Below are 9,425 nucleotides of genomic sequence, written 5' to 3'. Positions count from 1 at the left end.
AAATTTATTTAAGGGAAATCATCTCCTTGTTTTACAGTAGTGTTTAAAATTATGAAAATATAATGCCTCCATAATGTAAAACATTTAGATGCACATACTACAAATGTAAATAAAGAAAAAAGTTTTCTTCCAGCCTGAGGCATCCTCCCCAACCCTCCCCCTCCTGGCTCCTCAAACAGCAGACCAGTCATCAAGGATTTTGCATCCAAGGTCCAAAAGTTTGTTACCCAAGATGATCAATGCTGGCATGGAAGATCTCTCTGCAAGCGTAGATGCTGTTAAGGAAGAAAATCTAAAGCTAAAATCAGAAAACCAAGTTCTTGGACAATATACAGAAAACCTCATGTCAGCTTCTGGTATTTTTTAAACAACTGACTCAGAAAGCAAAAGAAAGTAAGGGATTGATATCCCTTCTGTCTCATGGAATTGCTGCTGATCCTTTTTCTTTTTAAAAAACTTGGATGGATTCCAGAAGTCATAGTATTTTTGTTTGTGGCTTCACTGAGTGTTTATGAAGATAATGTCATATCTAGGCAAAATTAAGAGCATAAGAGAAGACTTCCATGAGTTTGTGTATTATGTTAGTCTATGAAAATGTGAAAATGTATTGCAGAGACTTTATAATTAGAAATACATATATTTGTGAAACTTGATAATGAATGTTTTATCGAATTTGCTCTGATTTATAGGTTGAGCACTATCTTTTATTATAGACATAGTAGGAGATAAAAGAAAATAACTACCATGCTGTGAAAAAGTGATCAAAATCATGACTGAATGAACAGCTTTGTGTTCTGTCCACCATCTTGTGCCTTTTCTCCATTTGCTTCTTCAATTAGCAATAATCGCGCCTCGGATAAACCTCATTAGCTACGATACTGTCACTGTGCAAAACTCCCATTTGCTTCTTCTTTCCTATTTCCTTCCCCTGAAGGAAAAAAATTGATTTCACATTTGACAAAGTAATTTCAATACTTAATAATCTGTGAGAGTAACCTGAACTCTAAGTGTTTAAACTTAACCAAAATAAGATACTTTCTCAGCTAGGGATTGTTATTTGTTATACAGTCATGTGCCCACATAACAACCTTTCAGTCAATGACCGACTGCAGATATGACAGGTGATAGACCATATAGCCTAGGCTGTACTATCTATGTTTCTGTAAGTGTGCTCTGTGATGTTTGCACAACAACAAAATTGACTAATCACGCCTTTCTCAGAATGTATCCTGATCGTTAAGTGGTGCATGACAGTATGTAGTAATAAGATAGGATTGTTGGTTTCTCTTAAATCAATTGAAAACACAGGCTATAAAAATGAAGATTTTTCCTTGAAAATGAATTGTCCAATTGGGAAAATTTGTTGTTGAAAACGTCCTTTTATAAAAAATAACTTGGTATCTGAAAAGATGAACTCTGGTTGAAATAGATTTTTTTTTTTTTTAATTTTGAGAAAAAATAGAAATAGGATGGAAAAATAGGACTAGATTGGTAATCAGTAGTAACCAATTCCGGTTGATTTTACTCCAGATTTGTGTTATCTCTGGTACAGATTAGATCTTTGGGGAATATATATGAAAGTGGATTAAGTTTGACTAACCTAAGTAAACCACATCTAGAAGAGAAGAGTCACAAAACATTTGGCCTCAAAGTATATTTATAGTACCCAGGAGATCAATTTTCGCAAAATCCCTTGAGTGTATTAGTATCTGAATCATGATTATAATGGGAAAGATTTACATGTATACTAACTGATAATATTGTCAGTATTTTATATCACTACTTCTCCCAGAATTTTCTATAAACCCAACTACTCGGTTTGCAGAGTTTTAGTCATTCTTCAACAATTTTTAAAAATTTAGCTTGTAGATTCCATTTGCTAAGGGAATTAACATTAGAAGAAATGCTAAAATGTTAAGTAGGAAAAGAGATTCACTAATATAGCTTATAGTTATTAGATTTGGTCTACTTTTAATCATGGAATAATCTATGTTTGTATTAGTGTACTATTCAATGAATGACTTTTGCTATATGAGTATATAATAGTCATACTGCAAAACATTTTGCATCCCTTCTGCGACCTGATTTACAAACCTTTAAAATTGTGATGCAATTTTGCTTTGTTGTCTAATAAAAAGGAGTTTCAGAAAAAAAAGTTTTTCTTTTCAACTCCTGCACCTATTTTTTTCCTTCACTTTTTAAGGGAAATAGTTTAGTGTGAAGGCATCCAAACTACATGTGGTGGTGGTGGTGGTATGTTTGTGTGTGTGAGATATGTTAAAAATATTTATATATATATATTATATAATATATATTTATATATATATATATATTATATAATATATATAATACAATACACACATATGTACCCAAACAAATGGAATATCCTAGCCACATGGATCTGAAAATTACTAAAAATAAATTTGGACTGGGACATATGGGCACAAGTGAGATTCAAAACTATCCAGTTGAAAACAACCTCATTTTGTCAGATCAGCAAAAGTCGGGGCCTCCAGGCTGTGCTCCCCTGATTTCTTAATGTCAAAGTTCCTTAATGTCAAAGTTTATTGGAATGGAAATACATGTGATGGACATTGTCAGAAATACATACAGTGGCCTCCCAAGCATTCAGTGTTCCCCACCCACACACACTCCTCACTAGAAAATGAATTTCTCAGCCATGACAATGATTTTGTGGGATGACCCCATGCCCAATTCTTCGTCATGGTAATTGGTGTGGGAAGGAGCATATGCCTTTAGGTAATTAAATCAGAAGGGAGCATAGCTTTCATTCAATGATTAAGGGGAAAAGCCTCTCCAAATGTGACAGAAGCGTGAGATATTAGGAACTGTCAATTCTTTTGTGATGACATGGAATTTCAAACCTTAGAGTAAAACTGAGACCTAATGAATTAAAGTGGAGATAAAGAGAAGACAAGAAGCATTTACTTTCTTTCTTTGCTAAATCTTGGCATTAAACTATCCTTGAGTCCTCACTATTATCCAAATTCTTTTGATTATCTGGGATAGTTTGAGTTATGCTTTCTGTTACTTGCAACCAAAATTATCTGAATAAATCAGCACTAAAATGTTAGATCATAATTAATCAACACCAGTATTTGCCAGAATGTTTAGGGTAATACTTCCTTGCTAACTTCTGAGCAAGTAAAACAGTTCCTGATTAAATTCCTTTGGAAAATATTGAGCTCTGTATTTTATACTTTTAGAGATTTCCAAAGCATAGAAAATATTAAACATGTCAAGAAGTAAAAAAAAAACACAAAACGAAATAAAACAAAAAACCCTAATTATGATTATACCGATATAGTTTTCATGTTTCTTAACTATATATTTCTTTTCTTTTTTTCATGTAATATCTATTGAAAACCTGAAAAAGAGATGTTTCCTAGAATTGAAAAATACTGTTCCAGATTTTCAGAATATTTCCGTGTTCTACTTTTTCCACAAGATTAGAATCAACACTTTTTCCTGGATGTTTGGACCCAAACACTCCAGACCTTTTAGAAGGCTAGTTTATTACTTGTTGTGTTTTTATCTAAAGTATTTTCTAGTGAGTCAAAAACATAAGGTCTATCCAGTTACATTTTTAAGAACAGCCAGACTTAAGAAACTGTTGCTTTTTTCCTCAATTCAATTGGTTGAATTGTGTTCATTTTACCTGATGTGATGTAAATTATATCTTAACTTAAAAAGGCAAATGTTTGCTAAGCATCTGTTATATTTATAGACACTGTACCTTGGATGTTTAAAAATATAAACCACAGGAACCTAATATGCCTGACTTGAACAATAAATACATTTATCACAGAAATATTGGGGAGCTCGTGGAACTGTTGAAGAGTTTGGACAAACAGACTCAAAGATAATAGCCTGGAAACGTGACCCAAACGAAACTGTAGAACTTGTCCAGAGAAGAAACCACTGCCACCGCCACTAAAAATGAACGCTACAGCTTGCATACGGGAGCAATTGTTCCTGTTGCTCAAGCCTGGGCCAACTGCTAAACCACCACCACCACTCCCACTGTGCACTGCACGACAGACACTTTCGCAGCTGCTGCATTGCCTCCACTAGAAACAGAGAAAACTTAACTGAATCGCTTTTCTCTTTTATGAATTCGTAAGTCAAAATTCAGCACAGGCAAACAGACTGGCAGAACCTAAATCATATGCTTGTACCCTAGCTGCAAAGGAGGCTGAGAAAGCAAGCATTTGGCTTTTTAGTTTCTAAAGCACGAGGTGGTTTTTGGCTCCAATCAAGATTGATAGGCTAGGGACTTCCTAAAACATAGGAATACACTTCAACTAATAATAAATATCCATGCTTTGATTTGCTCAACGTCAGCATAAACTTGTATTTTTTTCAATGAAAGACAAAACACTCATGCTTCTTCCTAAAACAGACTGCAAGTATTTCTCCAACAAGTGAACACTTACCCTCTCTTTGTCAAGGAAACCATTTAAAACTCTCATCAGTCAACGGCATCTACTCTGGGTGGTGTCCATTCTTCTTCTAAGTCTATCACTACACTGTCCTGATGTTTGGTCATGCAACATTTCCAAACTAAGTTAACCGCCTCCAGTGTATCCTATATGAAAAAGAGGGAGAATAGGAGAGGAAAGAAGAGGGAAAAAATTTTAAGATATATAAATATATGCAAGGCAATTCAAGAAAGTCATGTGAAAGTTAAGGCTCTGGTTTCTGTGAATGGTCACCAAGCCATATCGGCACCTATGACAGGCACGCTTAGCTAACACCTCTGCTGGTCAGCATTTTACATTGTAAAGTGGCCAGATCTTCATTTCTGACAGAAATGACCTTCTTGATCTACTTGCATAAGCTTTCTGTGGTCACTATTAATTTATTTTATTTAATAAAAGTAATAGACATTTTTCAGAGCAATTTTAGGTTTACAGAAACATTGAATAGAAAGTATAGAGAATTCCCACATATTCCCTTTTTGTCTACCACCCCCCTCAGCTTCCCCAATTGTCAGCATCTTGCACTGGTGTATTACACTTGTTAAAATTAATGAACCAATATTGATACATTATTATGAACTAAAGTCCGTAGTTTACATTAGGGTTCATTCTTTGTGTTGTACACATCTATGAGTTTTGCCAAATGTATAACATCATGTATCTACCATTACAGAGTCATTCAAAACAGTTTCAGTGCCCTAAAAATTCCTTGTACTTTACTTATTCATTCCTCCTCCCCCAATTCCTGGCAACCACTGATGTTTTACTATCTCTCTAGTTTCCAGAATGTCGTATAGTTGGAATAGTACAGTATATAGCTTTTTCAAACTGGCTTCTCTCAGTAAAATGCATTTGTTTCCTCCTTGTCTTTTGTGGCTTGATAACTCCTTTTTAAAAAAATCACTGAATTATACCCCACTGTGCGGATGTACCACTGTTTATTTATCCATCCACCTACTGAAAGATATCTTGCTTGCTTCCGAGTTTTGGCAATTCGTCTCCATTAGTTTTTACTGCAAGGCGTGGCAGAATAAGGAACCATCCAAGGGGATCTCCTGGGTTCTTTCCATTTTTCTCAGAAATTACAACTTAAATTCCCCTCTAAAGTTAAGTTTTATTACCCCAGCCAACAATGTAACCACTTCTTAAATTTTTGTTTGTTTCTCCAGAGGCATGATGAGTCCTAAAAGGCTACACACCAGTCTCTCATCCTCAGATTCAATGGAATATGGCTCTGGATCTTCCCTTGGGCACTAATTCAGCAAGCCTAGAATCTTCAGCTAGTTTAAAAAGAATCAGTAATTGTAATGGTGACAAGTGTCATTCTGACATTCGTAACACACACCACATCCTCTAGCATCAGCCCAATCTTGCAAGCCATTGTCTTTCAGCTGGTACTGAATTGAGTCTTTAATAGAATATCCACCATTCTGTAATAACAGTTATTTTTGGGTGATAGAGTAAATGATGAAACAGGCCAAGTCCAATGATATTTACTCTTTTGTTATAAAGTGAGTTTCTTGCATCCAAACAATAAGGAATCAGATACCATGGCAGTATTTGTATTAAACACAAATGTTCTCATACTCTAGCCCAGTGCTTCATGCACACATTTGTTCCCCAAAACTCATTGTCACCAATTTTCCAATCTTCTTCTTTCCAAGTCCCTAATCATTTAGCCAAATTATTAGTCATCACATAAATCAACAATATCCCTCCTTGCAAGAATAGTGCACAACCAAACACATAGCCTGAAGTTTTTTAAAATTGCACTCAAGTGGTCTATAATGCCTAAGCAATCTACTTCTGGCTAGTGATGATATATTATGCAGTGACTTCTGTAAATTAGGCTGTATTTCTTTCTCACTGATTCATAGGGAACTTACCATGGTCATAGGGAACTTACCAGGAAGACACAGGTGAGGATTAAAGAGGAGCAGCAGTGCAGAGAGTAAGGTCATGCAGTTTACTGTGTCTTCAGGATTTATTTGGCTTAAGTCCATATATATTAATTCCACCTGCTGATGGAGTAGACTAGTTAATTGGGTAGCACTCTATTCATCAGAAGAAATTCATGTTGTCATGTTTGTTCCATTGATAGGACTTCATTCTCTACAATGGACCAAGATCAAATCAAGAATTGTTTCTTTTAAAAAGAAAAGAAAGTGTTACTTTGCCAAAAATAGAAGCATTTGCTCTAAATTCTGTGAACTTCTGAGGGGTACCCTAGACCCTTAGCGTAAAGAAAATACTTGATTTATGTTTCTAATAGAGTGTGTTAGAAGATTGCATTATGCAGACAAAGACAACCATAGTGTATTAAATCAATGGGAACGTCAATAGAAAAGCTCAGAATGGAAATTAACATAGTATAATTATAAGGCAAGAAAAAATGGGCTACTCAGAATGAAGCTAACATAATAAGAATTGAATTATTGAAAAATAAAGATAAATTTATACCTTATAGTAGATAATTAATTATGTTAGATTATCACAGTTAGGTTGTACTTGGTTAAAAACAATAGAAAACCTTATTAACATAGCAACATTAGAGTTTTACTTACCAAGAAATTTTAAGGTAGTTGGTCCCAGGGTTGGTTTAGTGGCTCAGTGGTATCTTAAAAAACTACTTTCTTTTCACCTTTTAACTCTGCCTTCCTTGGGGTATAGAATTTCATCATTGGGCTCATCACTTCACAGTTGTGAATAAATAGCTGCTTCAGGTCTTGATAGCCGAAACTTACCTGAAACTTTCTGATGTAGGAAGGTAGAGAAAGGGGCAAAAAGGTTTTCTCCTTTTTTTATGAAGGGTGAGATCTTTCCCAGCAGTCCTCAACATATTTCTTTCTATCTTAGCAGTCAGAAATAGATCACAGACTTGCCTGAAACAATCACAAGCAAAGGGGAAATGATATTACATTATTGACTCAGACTTTTTCATGATTCATCAATTGAGACCAAGGTCTTAAACAATAAGAGATATGTTATCAAGGAAGAACAGGAAATTTCTGTTGAATAAACAGCAAGAGATTTTGCCTCAGTTACATTTTTTGTGGATACAGTATTCCTTACAACCACCTGAAAATGGAGAGGTCCCCTCTGTTCTCTAGCTCTGCAATCTGTTTAATGATTTTGATATTATAATCTGAAATAATTTAATTTGTGTCTTTTCTAGAAATTGGACTGATTGAAGATCAATATGTCTATAATATAGCCACCATGAGCTAATCTATTCCTTGTTCCCAAATCTTGCAGTTATGGGCAAAAAGAAAGCATAAACTGATCTGGAAATTGAGTATGTATGAAAAAGTTAGAAGATCATGATAAATACCTCTGCTCACCTCTGATCTTATAAAAATAATCACACACAAACACCAGAACACCATATGTACAGGAAATACTACATTAAAGAACATGTAATACATATATCCCATTCAAAATTCTGAAACTATGTGAGGACCTTGTATTGGTCAGGGTTCTTTAGAGAAACAGAACTAGTAGGATATGTCCATAATATGGAATTGGCTCACATGATTATGGCGTATGGAGGCTGGCAAGTTCCAAGATCTGCGGGGTGAGACCCAGGAGCTCTAAGGTATAGTTTCAGTTCAAAGGCCTGCAGGCTCGAGAACAGGAAGAGCTGATGTTTCAGTTCAAGTCTGAAGGCAGAAAAAAGCTGATGGCCCCGTTCAGAAGCAGTCAGGCAGAAGAATCCTCTCTTACCTTTTTTGTTCCATTCAGACATTCAACTGATTAGATGAGACCCACCTACATTAAGGAGAGAATCTGTTTCACTTAGTCTACCAATTTAAATAGCAGTCTTGCCTGAAAACAACCTAACAGAAACACCCAGAGCAATATTTGACCAAATCTTTGGGCTCTCTGTGGTCCAGTCAAGCTGACACATAAAATTAACCACCATAGACCTAGTGAATCTTCAAAAAATATTGATTCTCACAAACTTTGGAATAACCAGTGTAATGACACTGAAGGTTACTGAACATGCACACATTCCTAAAAAATATTTTCTGTGTTACGGTGTCCAGTTTATGAAAAGAACAAAGTTCAACATAGTGCTTTGGCAATTTTTATATCCTCTACTTATTGGCATATGTGTCATGTATGTTTACTGCAACATAGAAAAACACAAATAAGAAACAAGATGCAGAGTTGAAGAAATCAAAGTGGGTCAGATTAGGAAAAAACAGACACAAGTATAAGGTTTCATTCAGCAACATGGACCAGAAACGTGATGCTTGGCAAGCCCAAGATTATAGGGAAGCCCATGAAACACACGTGGAAGTGCTTCAAAAGCTAAGGAAATTCTTTTCACTTAAATAGTGTTCATGCAGGTGGCGGACTAAATTCTATTGGTGTGTTATTTGCTTCATATGCAACTTACATCCCTCAAATACCTCCAAATTCACAAAGCAGTCACTTTTTAACTCTAAACTATAGCATATTGTTAGTGTACTCATATAGTGATAAGCTGACTCAAGTATTCATTATGTTCTGTCTACTCTGCTTATTTATCACTGAAGTTTAATGCAAATTTGTTGAAATAAAAATACTTATTACTTAAAGTACTCAGCTAACTATTCAAGCCAATTGGGTTTCTAAATCTAGCTAATCTTTTATTACATACACACACACACACACATACATACGCACATTTATTTACTTATCAATTATTTTATTTCTAAGTAAAAGAGAAGCCCTGGAATTTGTAAATATAATAGAATGTGCATGTTCCTAATTTTTGCAGTATTGAAATAGGAACACGAGCTAGAACTGTCGTCTTTTTCCATTTCATTGAATTTGGTATGGAAAAACACATGGTTTGTATAATAATTGAATTCATTCAGTAAGCACGTTTCATCCAAGAACATTTAAGTATAATCTAAACCATCTTAAGTATTTCGT

At 34.9% G+C, this 9,425-nt stretch overlaps 1 pseudogene; it reads right to left on the bottom strand.

Annotated features, from left to right (window-relative positions):
* Window positions 1–701: 701 nt before the first annotated feature.
* On the bottom strand, window positions 702–896 carry LOC117025397 (uncharacterized; annotated as a pseudogene).
* Between the last annotated feature and the right edge of the window lie 8,529 nt (window positions 897–9,425).

This window comes from Rhinolophus ferrumequinum, chromosome 7, assembly GCF_004115265.2.
Source record: "Rhinolophus ferrumequinum isolate MPI-CBG mRhiFer1 chromosome 7, mRhiFer1_v1.p, whole genome shotgun sequence".
NCBI classification, from domain to species: domain Eukaryota; kingdom Metazoa; phylum Chordata; class Mammalia; order Chiroptera; family Rhinolophidae; genus Rhinolophus; species Rhinolophus ferrumequinum.
Note: the sequence above shows the minus strand (reverse complement) of the source record. Positions and strands in the feature narration are given on the sequence as shown.